We start from the raw sequence: 14,801 nt of genomic DNA on the forward strand, positions 1-14,801 counted from the left end.
GGTAAACGTAGAGCCATCTTTAATTTAAATTTATTTTATTACCTCTGTAATCAAGTACACAGATCAAGTGAAACCAAATAATGAAAATATATTTTTTTAAATAAAATAATTAGATATATTTTTTAGCAATAAGGAATTTGTCTTGGAAGCAGATCAATAAAAAAACTTGAAGCTACTTAAGTCCTACTGATAAAACGAACTGAAGCCAATTTTTAGTTTTTAATATTGAGTTTACTCAAGCAAAAATTTAAATGAGCTGTTAAATCAAATGAACATCAAATGAACTGAATATGTTTAAACTTTCTAACTCATTATTTTAATGTGTTAACCAAAAGTGTGACAAAAGTGATTTCTTGTCTAGCAGCATCTTGTCCAATTAGATTACTGTTATATAATAACAATTGTTTACTACAGTAGATATAATCACAATCAGCAGCACAGGCAGTTTTTACTGAACTATAAATCCACTTCTGTGAGCTGATCTGGGTAATGCTGCAAAAGCTATAAATAAAAATATAAATAAATATAAATGTAAATATGCCCTACGATTTCCATGTTGTTTTCTATTGTTAAAGGAGTGCACAACCCATTGATGGGTTGCCATGACAATTCTTGACATGAATAATTGTCATGGGTTGCCATGACAATTCTTGAATGAATAATTGACAAATAATGTACTAGTGTGATTTAACTTTTTATATCTGATGTTCCTTAATTTACTTTTGTGCCCCCTCCCCTAAATATTACGGAAGTAAAAATAAAATAACTATAGGGGCCAAAATAGAACTTTATTCAAATAAAAGTCAATACATAAATAAATTGTATCATTTATAAATTACAATTGTAGCTCTACAGCAAAAAAATACAAACTAAAATTACACTTTAAATAAAACATTTATAATAAATAAAACAAACAATAAAAAACTGAAATGAAATCAACACTGTCATCTGCTGGAGCTTTCCAAAGTTCAAAATTTCTGAAGCGCACTTCTGCTTTTTTTTTTAGGCAAAGTCGTAAATGAGCTCTTCATAAAGCCTTTGCTAATTCAGAGTTGATGCTGACAATTGCCAGACCACTCATGCGCTCTTGTGATATAGATGTGCTTCATTTTAGAAAAACTTCGCTTAGCAGAGGCAAAAGTTACAGGAAGCGTCACTTAAAACACATTTTTAACATCGACAGAATAAAATTAAGTTTCACAGGATTATGATTGTACCTGAAAGTGATGCACGAGCTTCATCTTGGGCTTTTTTTTTTTCTTTCGTTTCTCGGCGCCGGACTGTTGATGTCTCTTTCCAGGACAAGGCATATTGTTCAATTATTATCATTTTTGGCCAAATTGGCAGCCGTAACAGAGGTAAGGGCTGCGCGTCATCACGTGTGCTTAGCCTACCCTGCGTTCACTGTAAAATGCAAGATATACGTTTATATTTTTGTTTACTTGTATATGTATATTATTAATATTAATTTATTATTATAACATATAAAAACAATTTTTTTGAGCAGCTGGAATGGTGCCCCCCTAGGAGTTGGTGCCCTATGCAGACTGCGTACTGAGCCGCGTTGAGAATAGGATCACTAAGGTTAACAATTAAGAATGTATTAGTCATAAACAATAGATATAGAGTAAGCCACGCTTTATATTTTATATTTGTAATATTTGTGCTATTCCTTTTATAAAATGCCGATTTGTACTTAGGAAAGTTCACAATAGCAGTTTCCTTTTTTATCACTTTACAGCATCTATAACTAGTCTGGTTATTCTGGTCATCATTTTTTTTTTCTTTATCTTGAAAATAAGTTAATTAATTTTAAAGAATTTTTGTGAATTTTAGGGACCCTATAATTTTAGATGACCCTACATTGTCAATTTACTAGAAGGCTAAATGATATGAAAGCATCTTCCTCCAACTTGAAAGCTTTATTATTAGCATAGTATATGTCCGTAAAATGTTATACCTGTATTTATGAGTAGAATGGTGACTTTTAATTAATATCATGGAAAAGGTCAAGTTGTAGGGAAAAAAAATTATTTTATTTTTGTACATCAAAAATATAATCTTTTATTTTGAAGTAACTTCAGTGGTTTGGAGGCATGTGGTACACTGAAAAAAATATAACACTGGCTCAACTTAAAAAAATTGAAGTAATCTGTCACATCTAATTTTTTGATCATTGATGTAATGTAAATAAACCATTTACTTTAACTTAAAATTTTTAAGTTCATGTAAACTAATTTCTGAAGGTAAATCAAACCAAATTTTTTAAGTTGTTCTAAATCAAAATAAATTAGTTGGCTATATTACTTAATCTAAATATTCTGCTAAATCTAACCTGAAACTTACGGTGGCCCAGAAGGGCAAATCATCTGTCCCGTATATGTGTGTGTTTTCCTTGTAAGAGTTTTTTTTTTCCTTGAAAATGTATGCTTTTTCCCTTAAAAATGTGCTTTTTATCCCTTATAAATGTATGCTTTTTCCTGTATAAATGTATGCTTTTTCCCTTTATGAATGCGTTTTTTTTCCCGTATAAATGTGCTTATTTCCCTTATAAATGTTTCTTTTTCCCTTATAAATGTCCTTTTTTCCTTTTAAAAATGTGCTTTTTTTCCCTTATAAATGTTTTTTGAGAAATGTTTTTTCCCTTACAAAACGCAACTGAACACGGAACCTTTCCGGATATCAGCTCCAGGACTCAACATCATGGAGTATACAGTGAATTATAGCGTGATAACGTTATAATTTTCACTTAATTTTCAACTCCACAAACTTACCAGGTAATGTTTAATATATAAGATAATCAGATGTTACTGTTTTAGGCACTAATGATAACTTTGTAGCAGTGTTAATACTATTGGAGTGTTTGGGGAAAATGCCGAACCGAGTGTAAATGGCAGTGATTAAAAGGAATATCATCTCATTTAGACTATTAAACACTGATGTAAACCATCAGCTCCATGGCATCTCTGTAATATACATCCACATATGGATTTATAAGCAAGCTAATATCACTATGCTAACCGCTAGCGCTTAGCATGGGGAAACTAGCTTGTTTATTTATATATTAGTTTAATAGTGTATTTGGACACATACGTGATGTAAACAGTTAGCTCCATTGTTTCTGTAAAATGCCTGTCCAAATATGGATCTATAAGCAAGCTAATATCACTATGCTAACGGCTAGTGCTTAGGATGGGGAAACTAGCTTGTTCATTAATATATATTAGTTTAATAGTGCATTTGGACACATACGTGATGTAAACAGTTAGCTCCATTGTTTATGTAAAATGCATGCCCAAATATAAATCTATAAGCAAGTTAATATAACTATGCTAAGCGCTAGGTTACTAAAAGAGCCAAGATAGCAGACTATTAACTGTTGCCCATCAACTATTGCTAATTATCCCTGAGCTGCTCCTGTTATGGTAAATGTTACAGATGGTTAACGAATTGTTGTATGTAGTTTATTGGAGCTCCTGAGTGCCATATAATGTATACTGCTGTATAACGTAGTGGTTTTATCATAGCTAGCCCACTAAACATTGGACGTCGGATAGACGTGCAGATCACGTCTATATTGGGTCCGTCGGTCCATGACCAGTTCTGGACATCTATTCGACGTCCAAACTAGGTCCACTATTTGGACGTCCAACCATGACCCAACTTGGACGTCGTTTTGACGTCATTTTGACGACCTAATCTGGCTTTTTTTTTATGTCATTTTGACGTCCAAACTAGGTCCACTATTTGGACGTCCAACCATGACCCAACTTGGACGTCATTTTGACGACCTAATCTTAATTTTTTTTAATGTCATTTTGACGTCCAAACTAGGTCCACTGTTTGGACGTCCAACCATGACCCAACTTGGACGTCATTTTGACCACCTAATCTGACTTATTTTTTTTGGACGTATATGGCAGTGGCAGTAAATGTGTTTTACAAAATATTGCCTATCAACATATGATTATACATATGAATACAGATTATTTATAAACAAACAAGATTTATTATCTGTATGACTATTTATTTATTTGGTAGACCATATATATTTTTTTCTACATTTTCCTGTTTCCCTAACAGTTTTTAACTGTTGCCCATTAACTATTGCTATTTATCCCTGAGCTGCTCCTGTTATGGTAAATGTTACAGATGGTTAATGAATTGTTGTATGTAGTTTATTGGAGCTTCTGAGTGCCATATAATGTATACTGCTGTATAACGTAGTGGTTTTATCATAGCTAGCCCACTAAACATTGGACGTCGGATAGACGTGCAGATCACGTCTATATTGGGTCCGTCGGTCCATGACTAGTTCTGGACATCTATTCGACGTCAAAACTAGGTCCACCATTTGGACGTCCAACCATGACCCAACTTGGACGTCGTTTTGACGTCTTTTTGACGACCTAATCTGGCTTTTTTTTATGTCATTTTGACGTCCAAACTAGCTCCACTATTTGGACGTCCAACCATGACCCAACTTGGACGTCATTTTGACCACCTAATCTGACTTATTTTTTTTGGACGTATATGGCAGTGGCAGTATATGTGTTTTACAAAATAGTGCCTATCAACATATGATTAAACATATGAATACAGATTATTTATAAACAAACAAGATCTGTATGACTATTTATTTATTTGGTAGACCATATATATATTTTTACATTTTCCTGTTTCCCTAACAGTTTTTATTTTATTTAAAGTAGCCTATAATCAAGTCATTTAAATTTTTATTTTATATTGTATTGTGGCGTAGGCGGGGCGACGGCTGATGACCATCATGAATTGCGGGAGGGTGTCTGTGTGTTCACCATGTTCTGGAAGTTTGTTTGGGCTAGTGGCTTCGGCCATGTTTGTGTATTAGGGTGTGTGTGTGACCTGTTAAATGTTCCCTGGTTTATGCTTAGGCTAAATTAGGTGTATGTTCCGGCTGAATGGTTTGCTCATGCTACAGTATAGAGTGCTGTGTGTAAATAAAGTACTCCTAGCAATTAGCATTGAGCACCAAGCAAGCTCACTCATTCTCCAAAATCCTACCGGCAATATTAAAATAAATAAATATATATTTATTCAGGTTCTATATATTCTATTATAAAGTCATTAAACATATGTTTATACTCCTTATAATATGTATGATTGTGTGTTTTTCTTCTCACAGTGAACTGTGTGTAAATCATCAACTGCCTGTGTATCAGCTGATTTCTACACCAGCTTTACATCCTGAGCAGAAGGTGAGTGCTCTGAAGTATTTACCTCTCTTTTCAAAAACACCACTGAGCACATCTTAATCAAGGGACAGGGACACATTTCTATTCATGGACATGATGTGTGTGTTAATGAATGGTGGAGATGGGGCCAAATTTTGCAGCAATTCTTAATAGAAAAAATAAATAATTGGTTTTAATACACAGCATTACTAAAAGCTTGCATTCTATGAAATGTTGTGTGCGTGCCTGCCTGCGTGTGTCAAACTGATGTCATATGATGTCAAACATCGTGAAGTGATATTAACTTGCTTATAAACCCATATGTGAATGTATATTACAGAGATGCCATGGAGCTGCATAGTAACACCATGAAGTCTTTTTACTAGACACTTATAATAACATGTCTTTATTTCTCCCCTGTTGTAGATTGTCGTGAAGAGGATGGACCCTTGATGCTCTGCCTTTTTGCACCACCAATACATACATGTATTTCATTAATTTGTAAATAAAGTATTTAATATAATTTACAGTTAAGTATTTATTTCTAGTTTGCTTATTATTTAGCAAAACAGTTAAAGTGCAATCAACAATGATTTTCTGCTAACTAAAGCATGCTGCCTTGGAGATATTAGTGACATCTCTCTGTCAGTTCGAACAACATATTCCATAATATTTATGAATACATTAATCCCATATGTTCAGCAGGTAAAACAGAGGTTCTTAAACATTTTACAGTGAAGGACTCCTTCAACTGTAAAACAAACACCTCTGCATACATTGGAATAGTGCATTTCCAAAAATAAATTTTTATGTTATTCAAAAAGTAAAACTTTTTGTTTTCATTTAAATGATTACTGTTTACACTTACATGAAAATCAAAAATCTAGTATGTCAAAATATTAGAATATTTCACTTTATTTAATAATGGAATATTTAATTCCAATGTATGCAGAGGTGTTTGTTTTATAGTTGAAGGAGTCCTTCGCTGTAAAATGTTGCTATCTTAGCTTTTTTAGTAAGCTAGCGCTTAGCATAATTATATTAACTTGCTTATAGATTCATATTTGGACAGGCATTTTACAATGGAGCTAACTGTTTACATCACGTATATGTGTCCAAATACACAATTAAACTAATATATATATATATATATATATATATATATATATATATATATATATATTAGTGCTGTCAATCGATTAAAAAAAATTACTAATTAATCGCAATTTTTTTTGCAATTAATCGCGATTAATCACAATTAAAAGACTGAGACTTTTTGGATATGTAAATGTAAATAATTAATGTAAACTCAAGACAATGAAACCATTTAAATTCAAATATGATTGTTTATTGGAATTTTTGTTTAACTTGTAACACAGATTTTCTCATGTAAACAACGTACCTGCAATAAACCATCAATATCCTCCAAATTAACTGTTGGCTTGAAAGCCATATTTATTACAGAAATAAAAACACAGGTATGTGCCATTTGTGTCATTTGAATTTCAAAACAATCAATGCAATTTACATTGGCGAGGCCCTGTAGAGATTGTTTCGGTGGGGTGTTTTGCTTTTAGGTGATATGTCAAAGATGAATTACTTCTGTGGTATTTAAATACGGCTTTGCAAAATGTACAGATTACTTTTGTTTTATCCACAGAACCACCCGGCAGAGTTTTATACTGAAACTTTCTGTCTAAAAGTCCTTCCTTGGTCTTATCCATACTTCTTTGCACGTTGAACACACGTCGGCCACAACAGGAAATAAAAAAAACTGCAACCGCGTTAATTGCGTAAATTTTTTTTAATGCATTAAATATTTCAAATTAATCGCATGCGTTAACGGGCTAATTTTGACAGCACTAATAGTTTCCCCATGCTAAGTGCTAGCGGTTAGCATAGTGATATTAGCTTGCTTATAGACCCATATTTGGACAGGCATTTTAAAGAAACAATGGAGCTAACTGTTTACATCATGTATATGTGTCCAAACACACTATTAAACTAATATATATTAATGAACAAGCTAGCGGTTAGCATAGTGATATTAGCTTGCTTATAAATCCATATGTGGATGTATATTACAGAGATGCCATGGAGCTGATGGTTTACATCAGTGTTTAATGGTCTAAATGAGATGATATTCCTTTTAATCACTGCCATTTACACTCGGCTCGGCATTTCCCCCAAACACTCCAATAGTATTAACACTGCTACAAAGTTATCATTAGTGCCTAAAACAGTAACATCTGATTAATTTTATATATTAAACATTACCTGGTAAGTGTGTGCAGTTGAAAATTTAGTGAAAATTATAACGTTATCACGCTATAATTCACTGTATACTCCATGATGTTGAGTCCTGGAGCTGATATCCGGAAAGTTTTCATGTTCAGTTGCGTTTTGACCTCACTCCCATAGTCCTTTGTGCATTAGCTTTAGCTTTTAGCTTGCAAAATATGGGAGAAAGAGTTCTCACACGGGAAAAAAGTAGTTGCGCACAAACGGAAAAGAGCACACATTTACACAGGAAAAGCACACATTTACACGGGAAAAAAGAACACATTTTTAAGGGAAAAAGCACACATTTTTAAGGAAAAAAAGGACATTTATACGGGAAAAAGCGCACATTTTAAGGGAAAAAAGCACACAAGGGAAAAAGCACCCATTTTTAAGGAAAAAAGGACATTTATAAGGGAAAAAGCACACATTTTTAAGAAAAAAAAGCACATTTTTAAGGGGAAAAAGCACATTTTCAAGAGAAAAAAAGGACATTTATAACGGAAAAAGCATACATTTTCAAGGGAAAAAACACACTTAAAAGGGAAAAAACACACATATACGGGAAATATGATTTGCCCTTCTGGGCCACCGTACATGGCTTTTGGGATAAAGCTTATATATATACTGAGTCATCTCACATTTTTTAGTCATGTGTGACTAGTTGATTTTATATATATATTTGACGCGAAGTAAATTACTAGCTAGTGTAAAACGGGAGGTTAGCAGGTGTCTATATTTGTGAGAGGGTCAGTGTTTTGTAACAGCATTTTATTGTCTCAAACAGTGAGATTAATAAAGTTCTAATGTTAATGTGGTTGCTAATGCTAGCAACCTAACTAAATGCTAGCGTCATGCTAATACTACAGTTACAGTTTCGTCACCCTGCAAACTTCTACAGAGAAAAATAAAAAGCTCAGAAATCTTATCTGTTTCCTTCATACACAGGTGGGGTTCTTTGGCTAACTATTGCGGCTATTGTCAGCTAAATTATCTTACCTCAGACCAGCCTGAAAGTTTAAGTGTAACCTTAACACAGTAACAGTAATAAATCTCACATTTTTTAGTCATGTGTGATTTAGGTGAGGGAACATGTGTATACAGACCTTGTATTTAACGTCATTTTCCCTTAAATAAACCGTCATCAGCGGTGTGGGAGCTCAAGAGAGACACGAAGCTCTGACAGACAGCCGCTGAATCCACCGGTGACCAATCAAACTTCAACCCAGCAGCTGGGTTACACAAAAACTACCCAACTCTCTGTAAATAACCCAGAAAAATAAACCAACAGCGGCAACTCAGCGCTTGGGTAGAAAAAAACAACCCAGCGTTTTTTAGTGTGTATGACATTTAGTGTGTATACATTTCAAGTAATGAACCTGTTGCGGGCTGACGCATGCGCAATTTAAAGCAAAAAATCCCACAGTTTTGGGGTATATTTTACTGCATTTTTCTATGTGATGGTTCTTACTGTTAACGAATGGGTAGCATAGATAGAATTTACCCATTACTTAAGGATTCGTTGGCTGGCTGCAATAATCATGTAAATTTTATATGGTTTCCACAGATCATATTTACCACTCTCCAAAATCACTTTTTTCAGTGCAGCAGCACAGGCAGTTTTACTGAACTTTAAATCCACTTCTGTGAGCTGATCTGGGTAATGCTGCAAAAGCTATAAATAACATATAGGCCTAAATAAATATAAATGTAAATATGCCTTACGATTTTTTTATAATTAAAACCTTTAGGACAATTATGCTAGTTCCATGTTGTTTTCTATTGTTAAAGGAGTGCACAATCTGTTGATGCTAACATGACAATTCTTGAGCGAATAATTGAAAAATAAGGTACTAGTGTGATTTAACTTTTTATATCTATATATTCCTTACTTCACTGCTAGTAGTGGCGTGATGTGATGCTAACACAATAGATCCAGTACACATATAAAAGGATATGAACTTAAATGAGAGCACTGTATAGTTTGTCAAATTTTGGATTTTACAACTGTGGACAAGTTTCTTACAGGCTGCAGAATTGATTAAGCTTACCAATGAGCATATGATCACAGCGATGAGGGTGCCAAAGATTTGGCCAATATACAAAGTTTCAGATTTTTTTCAATCTCATTTTTATTCATTACACAAAACGTCATACGATTTCGGCATATACATTTTATGAAACTGTTTTGCCAAACCTGCTATGACATTGTATCCAAATACATATTGCGAGTATGAAAGTTTTCACTGCTCTCTAGAGGCTGGGAATTTATGGACATTCATTCTGTAGAGCATTTATGAGGTCAGGCACTGATGTTGGACAAAAAGGTTCATAATCTCTATTCCAGGTTCATTTTTAAGGTGATCGATGGGGTTGAGGTCAGGGTTTTGTGCAGGCCGGTGATGTGTTTTCACTCTTAACTCATCAAACCATGTCTTCATAATCCTTGCTTTGTGAACTGAGGCACAGTCATGTTGGAATGAAAAATGTCCTTCCCCAAACTGTTGGAAGCATAGCAGTGTCCAAGATAAATTGCTATAGTGGAGCATTAAGATTCCCCTACACTGGGGATAAGCACCCTGATTAAAACACCTGCATTTAATAAATAACTGGTTTGAACAAATATCTTTTTTTTATATAGTGTATTTGGAGTAAAATGGTAACTTTTAATTACTGTAATATCATGGAAAAAGTCAAGCTGTAGGAAAAAACATTTTTGTACGTCAAAAATATAATCTTTTATTTTGAACTAACTTCAGTGGTTTGGAGGCATGTGGTAGTGCACTGGATATCATTGTTCTATCACAGCTGTACGGTCCATGGTTTGATTTTCAACCTGGGTTACAGTATGTGTGAGTTTCACCTGTTCTTCCTGTGTTTTGTATGGAATTTTTTTTAGGTTCTTTGGGTTCCCACCACTGTCCAAAAACATCAGGAAAGGAGGTGGATTGGCTGTATTAGATATGAGTGTGTGTGTGTGTGTGTGTGTGTGTGTACCCTGCAATAAACTGTCATCCTATTTTAACTCAATCCGCTCACTCTACACCTAATGTTAATGAGATAGGCTTTAAATAATTTAATCCATTATTAGGATATTGGAATCAAATACTGTACTTGCACACACACACTTGTGTTACGTGTGTGTGTGTGTGTGTGTGTGTGTGTGTAAAAATCCAGCACATCCAGCGTGAAGATTGAAGAGGTTTAAAGCCTGATGTGAGACCTGCATTACTGCAAATAAATGAAATCAATAAATACAGTATAACGTAAAGATTTTTGTGTCTCTCCTGCCTGAATAATGAAAACTATGGAACAATAAATAATATGAACATGCCATATGGAAAATTTATGAGAATATGCATCACAAAAAACAAAATAAAACAGTAGAAGTCAGTATTATTTACATTTCAATTTTTTATTTGTTTTTATTTTTTTTACAATACGTTTAAAATATATTTTACAATATTAATTTAAGAGCTAGTAATTGACAGATTTTGCAGGGCTGTTGCCAGGTCTTCCATCGGGTCTCGATCCAAACGTTTAGTCGGAAACTGCTGGTGCCGGGATAAGCAAAAAGGCTGGGTTCCAATGAATTGTCTTGTCTTAGGAAAACCTACAAAATAAAATATAAAAATTAGCACATTTTAATAAGTATGAAAAGTCATGCCAAAATTAAAGTGTTATTTAAAAAAAAAGAATCTTACCATGCTTATAGTCTTTTGCTTGGGTCGTGTTGACATATATGGCCAAGCAGATGCAAACATCGTTTAGGGATAAAAGTCTTTCGAAGTCAATACATTCAAAAGGAATTCCTCGGGTGTTATCATAGAGTATCCATGTGTTGTATGATAACTTAAAGCACATGTACATGTGCTTTCCCTTCCCGACCAGCAGAACTTCAAGCTCAAATTCCCTTTAAGGAAAGCAGACAAAAAAGGTGAAAAAATTATGTTCATATGTTCATGATTAAATTCAGACTCAAAATATTAGTCTAAATAGTCTACCAGAACTTCAGACCTGGGGTATTTCAAAAAGTAGGTTTAACAAACTGAAAACACATTCAGGTTGTGGCATTTGTGTGTTTGCCTGTATTATTCCTTAATTAGTCATTGTCATTTTTACATTAAAATCTTTAGAATTTATATACAGTCCAAATTACCTCCTAAACTATGTAAATCTACTGTAATGACGATATAACCATTTACTGTATACACATACTGACACATAATGACACAAATGTAATTTATATTCAACAAATGTGTCCTAAACAGTTTAGCAATAGGTGTTGACTTAAATGACTGTTTACAAAAAGAAAGAAAGAAAGAAAGAAGAAAATTGTTTTACTGCAAAACAACAAAAAAGATGGCTCAAAGTTAAAATAAAACAAATCTGAATGTCAAGTCCCACAGCTATTACTGTACTGTTACATTACCACATGTATGTATGTATGTATGTATGTATGTATGTATGTATGTATGTATAATGTCACATTGATTTTTGTTTGTTTCCATAACATTAGCCTAGTCCACTTCAACCTTGTCATGAATGTTTGGCCATATTTTGCATGCAAACTAGCACTGATAAACAGCTAACATTAAGAGAGCTCAAAGAAAGAAGTGAATTTTGTCAATTACCTGTCAAAATGTGCCTGATTTTGTTTTACATCTGCCTATTAGTAACTGCTAATACAATTACAAAATCTTCAAAAGTATTAAAATTGTTGATATTGTGCTAGGCCTACTGTACCTTATATCAGGGGTTCTTAAACTTTTGGGCCTAGCTCTTTATGATTATTAATAAAGATTAATAAAGTGAGAGGTACAAAACCACCATGTAGTGCAACATCCAACTGGAATGTCCTGCGGAAAAGCTTAATATACAAATTAATACAATAGCCTCATTCATCTTATGATAGATGTGTCCCTCTCAAGCCAGGGATTCATACAGTATTCATTTATTAATTTATTCATTCATTCATTTTCTATACTGCTTATCCTGTGTACAGGGTCAGTGATGTCTGTTAAGGTTGGTCAACATTACAGTGGAATCTCAGATTACGAGTTAAGCGGTTTGCAAGTGTTCCGCAAGACGAGCAAAGATTTTTAATAAATGTTGCCTTAAAAACGAGCATTGTCTTGTTTTACGAGTACCGAGTATCATGTATCACGCATGCGCTTCTTGTTTTGACACCGATCATCACGTGATCACAACTGAGCCAATGTTTTTTCTCTCTCTTGCGCTGCGGAATTGTAGGTAATCGTCTCCCCTGATGGGTCTTAACGCGCATCTCTCACTGATATAGTCAACATCCATGCACGCGTGTACTGTTTACTATAACACTGTGACCACGTGTGTGTATGTGTGTGTGTGTGAAATGTCTCGGGTTACTTTGCTGTAACCCTGTTCCCTGAAAAAGCGGGAACGAGATGCTACATGAAAACGGTATGGGAAAAAGGTCTCTGTTGACCGGTTGTTGAAGCATGTGTGTCAAACACGGCAAAAACGTGGCTTATATAACCTCGGTCAGGTGATGTCATCTGATCAGGTACACCTGGAGGTTATAAATACTGTAGGTCTGAACTGGAAACATCCTCAGGTCAATTTTGTCTGAAAGGACATCTAGTCACGCCCACAGTGCGGAATTGGAGCACAGCTGTCATGCGCACTCGCTCCGTGGCCAGCACTAGGACCCAAAAGTAGTACTGTTGCGACTCAGGAAGCATAAATGGAGACAACATGGCGCATCACATTGTCATTTAGTTGCCCATGCCGCTTCTGCCCATACCGGCACTAGAACCCGGAACATTATAATTTCCACCTTTTATACCGTCTGGGGTCCAAAAACACCAAGTCAGATGCCCTCTACCATCAACACAAGGAAGACGCCCCCGGGCGTACCCCGCGCCTGTCCTCCCACCTTCTTAAATCATTGCACTGCTCCACTGGGATTTGGAAACGAAGGTTCGCCAGGCACAGGCAGGCGTGCCTAACTCCATCTTCAGTGGGACCATTCGTCCCCCTTCTCAGAACATCCAGGCACTCGTCGCACCCTTCAGGTTATTCAGCGCGACTTCTGGTGGCCATCCATTACGAGGGATGTCAACGAGTTTGTCCAGGCATGCCCAGTGTGCGCCAGGGCAAAAGACACCAACCAGCCGACGCCAGCGGAACTTTAACCACTCCTGGTTCCTCGTCGGCCCTGGACGCACATTGCCATCGACTTTATCACAGGCCTGCCGGTCATTGAGGGAAAAAAACATTCTAACCATTGTTGATCGGTTCTCCAAGGCTGTGCACCTGGTGGGACTCCCATCAGCTAAGAACATAGCCGAGCTAATATTAGAGCACATAGTCCACCTGCATGGGTTCGTGAAGGACATCGTCTCGGACAGGGGGCCCCAGCTCACTGCCAAGCAAACCTGGCAATCCAGCACACCAACACCCGCTTTGCCACCCAACATCGCCGACACCCACCGGGATGATTGTACAATTTAGGTGACAAGGTATGGCTTTCAACCAGAAATCTTCACTTTTGACACTGAATCACAAAAACTTTCACCCAGATTCATCGGCCCCTACCTCTGGATAAATCCTGTCACCTACCGGCTCCAGCTGCCTGCGGCGCTCCGGATCCACCCGGTATTTCAGACCTCCCAACTCAAATCCTTCACTACCTCCCCTATGGTTAACCCCCCCCGCTCCTCCTCCCTGGATCATCGACGGTGGTCCCGCCTCGTCGGGTATCCTTCAGCACTCGCTCCGCGACCAGCGCTAGAACCCGAAAGTAGTACGGCCGCGACTCAAGAAGCATAAAATGAGACAAGATGGCGCATCACATCGCTCAGTCATAGAGTTGCCCATGCCGGTTCCGACGCTTACCTGCCAAATCGTGAGGACTATTTTGGGGTTAATCTTCCTGACCGAGTGTGTGTTGTTAGAACGTGGGTTTATTTGTGTAAACTCTTGCTCTTGCCGCAAGAGAGTTCTAATAATAATTCGCGTGGTTATCATGCCTGTTCGCGCTACTTCCGCATTTGGATTTACCATACATGCTACACAGGCTTAGTTTTTTGGTCCGTCTTCGGTTGTCCCGTGAACTAGTGTCCAGGGAACAGGGTTACAGCAAAGTAACCCGAGATATTCCCTTTTAAAAGCTACACTTGAGGCTGTGTAAAAACGCTATGGGAATGAGAATACCAACACCGCCGTACTCGAAGTGTCTGGATTGTGGGATGCTGACTCTAGGACTTGTACACACTTGCTACAAGGGGACACCTTGCAAACCCCTTAATTGAATGGGCCCTAATT

This window comes from Clarias gariepinus, chromosome 2 (assembly GCF_024256425.1).
Source record: "Clarias gariepinus isolate MV-2021 ecotype Netherlands chromosome 2, CGAR_prim_01v2, whole genome shotgun sequence".
Classification (NCBI taxonomy): Eukaryota; Metazoa; Chordata; class Actinopteri; order Siluriformes; family Clariidae; genus Clarias; species Clarias gariepinus.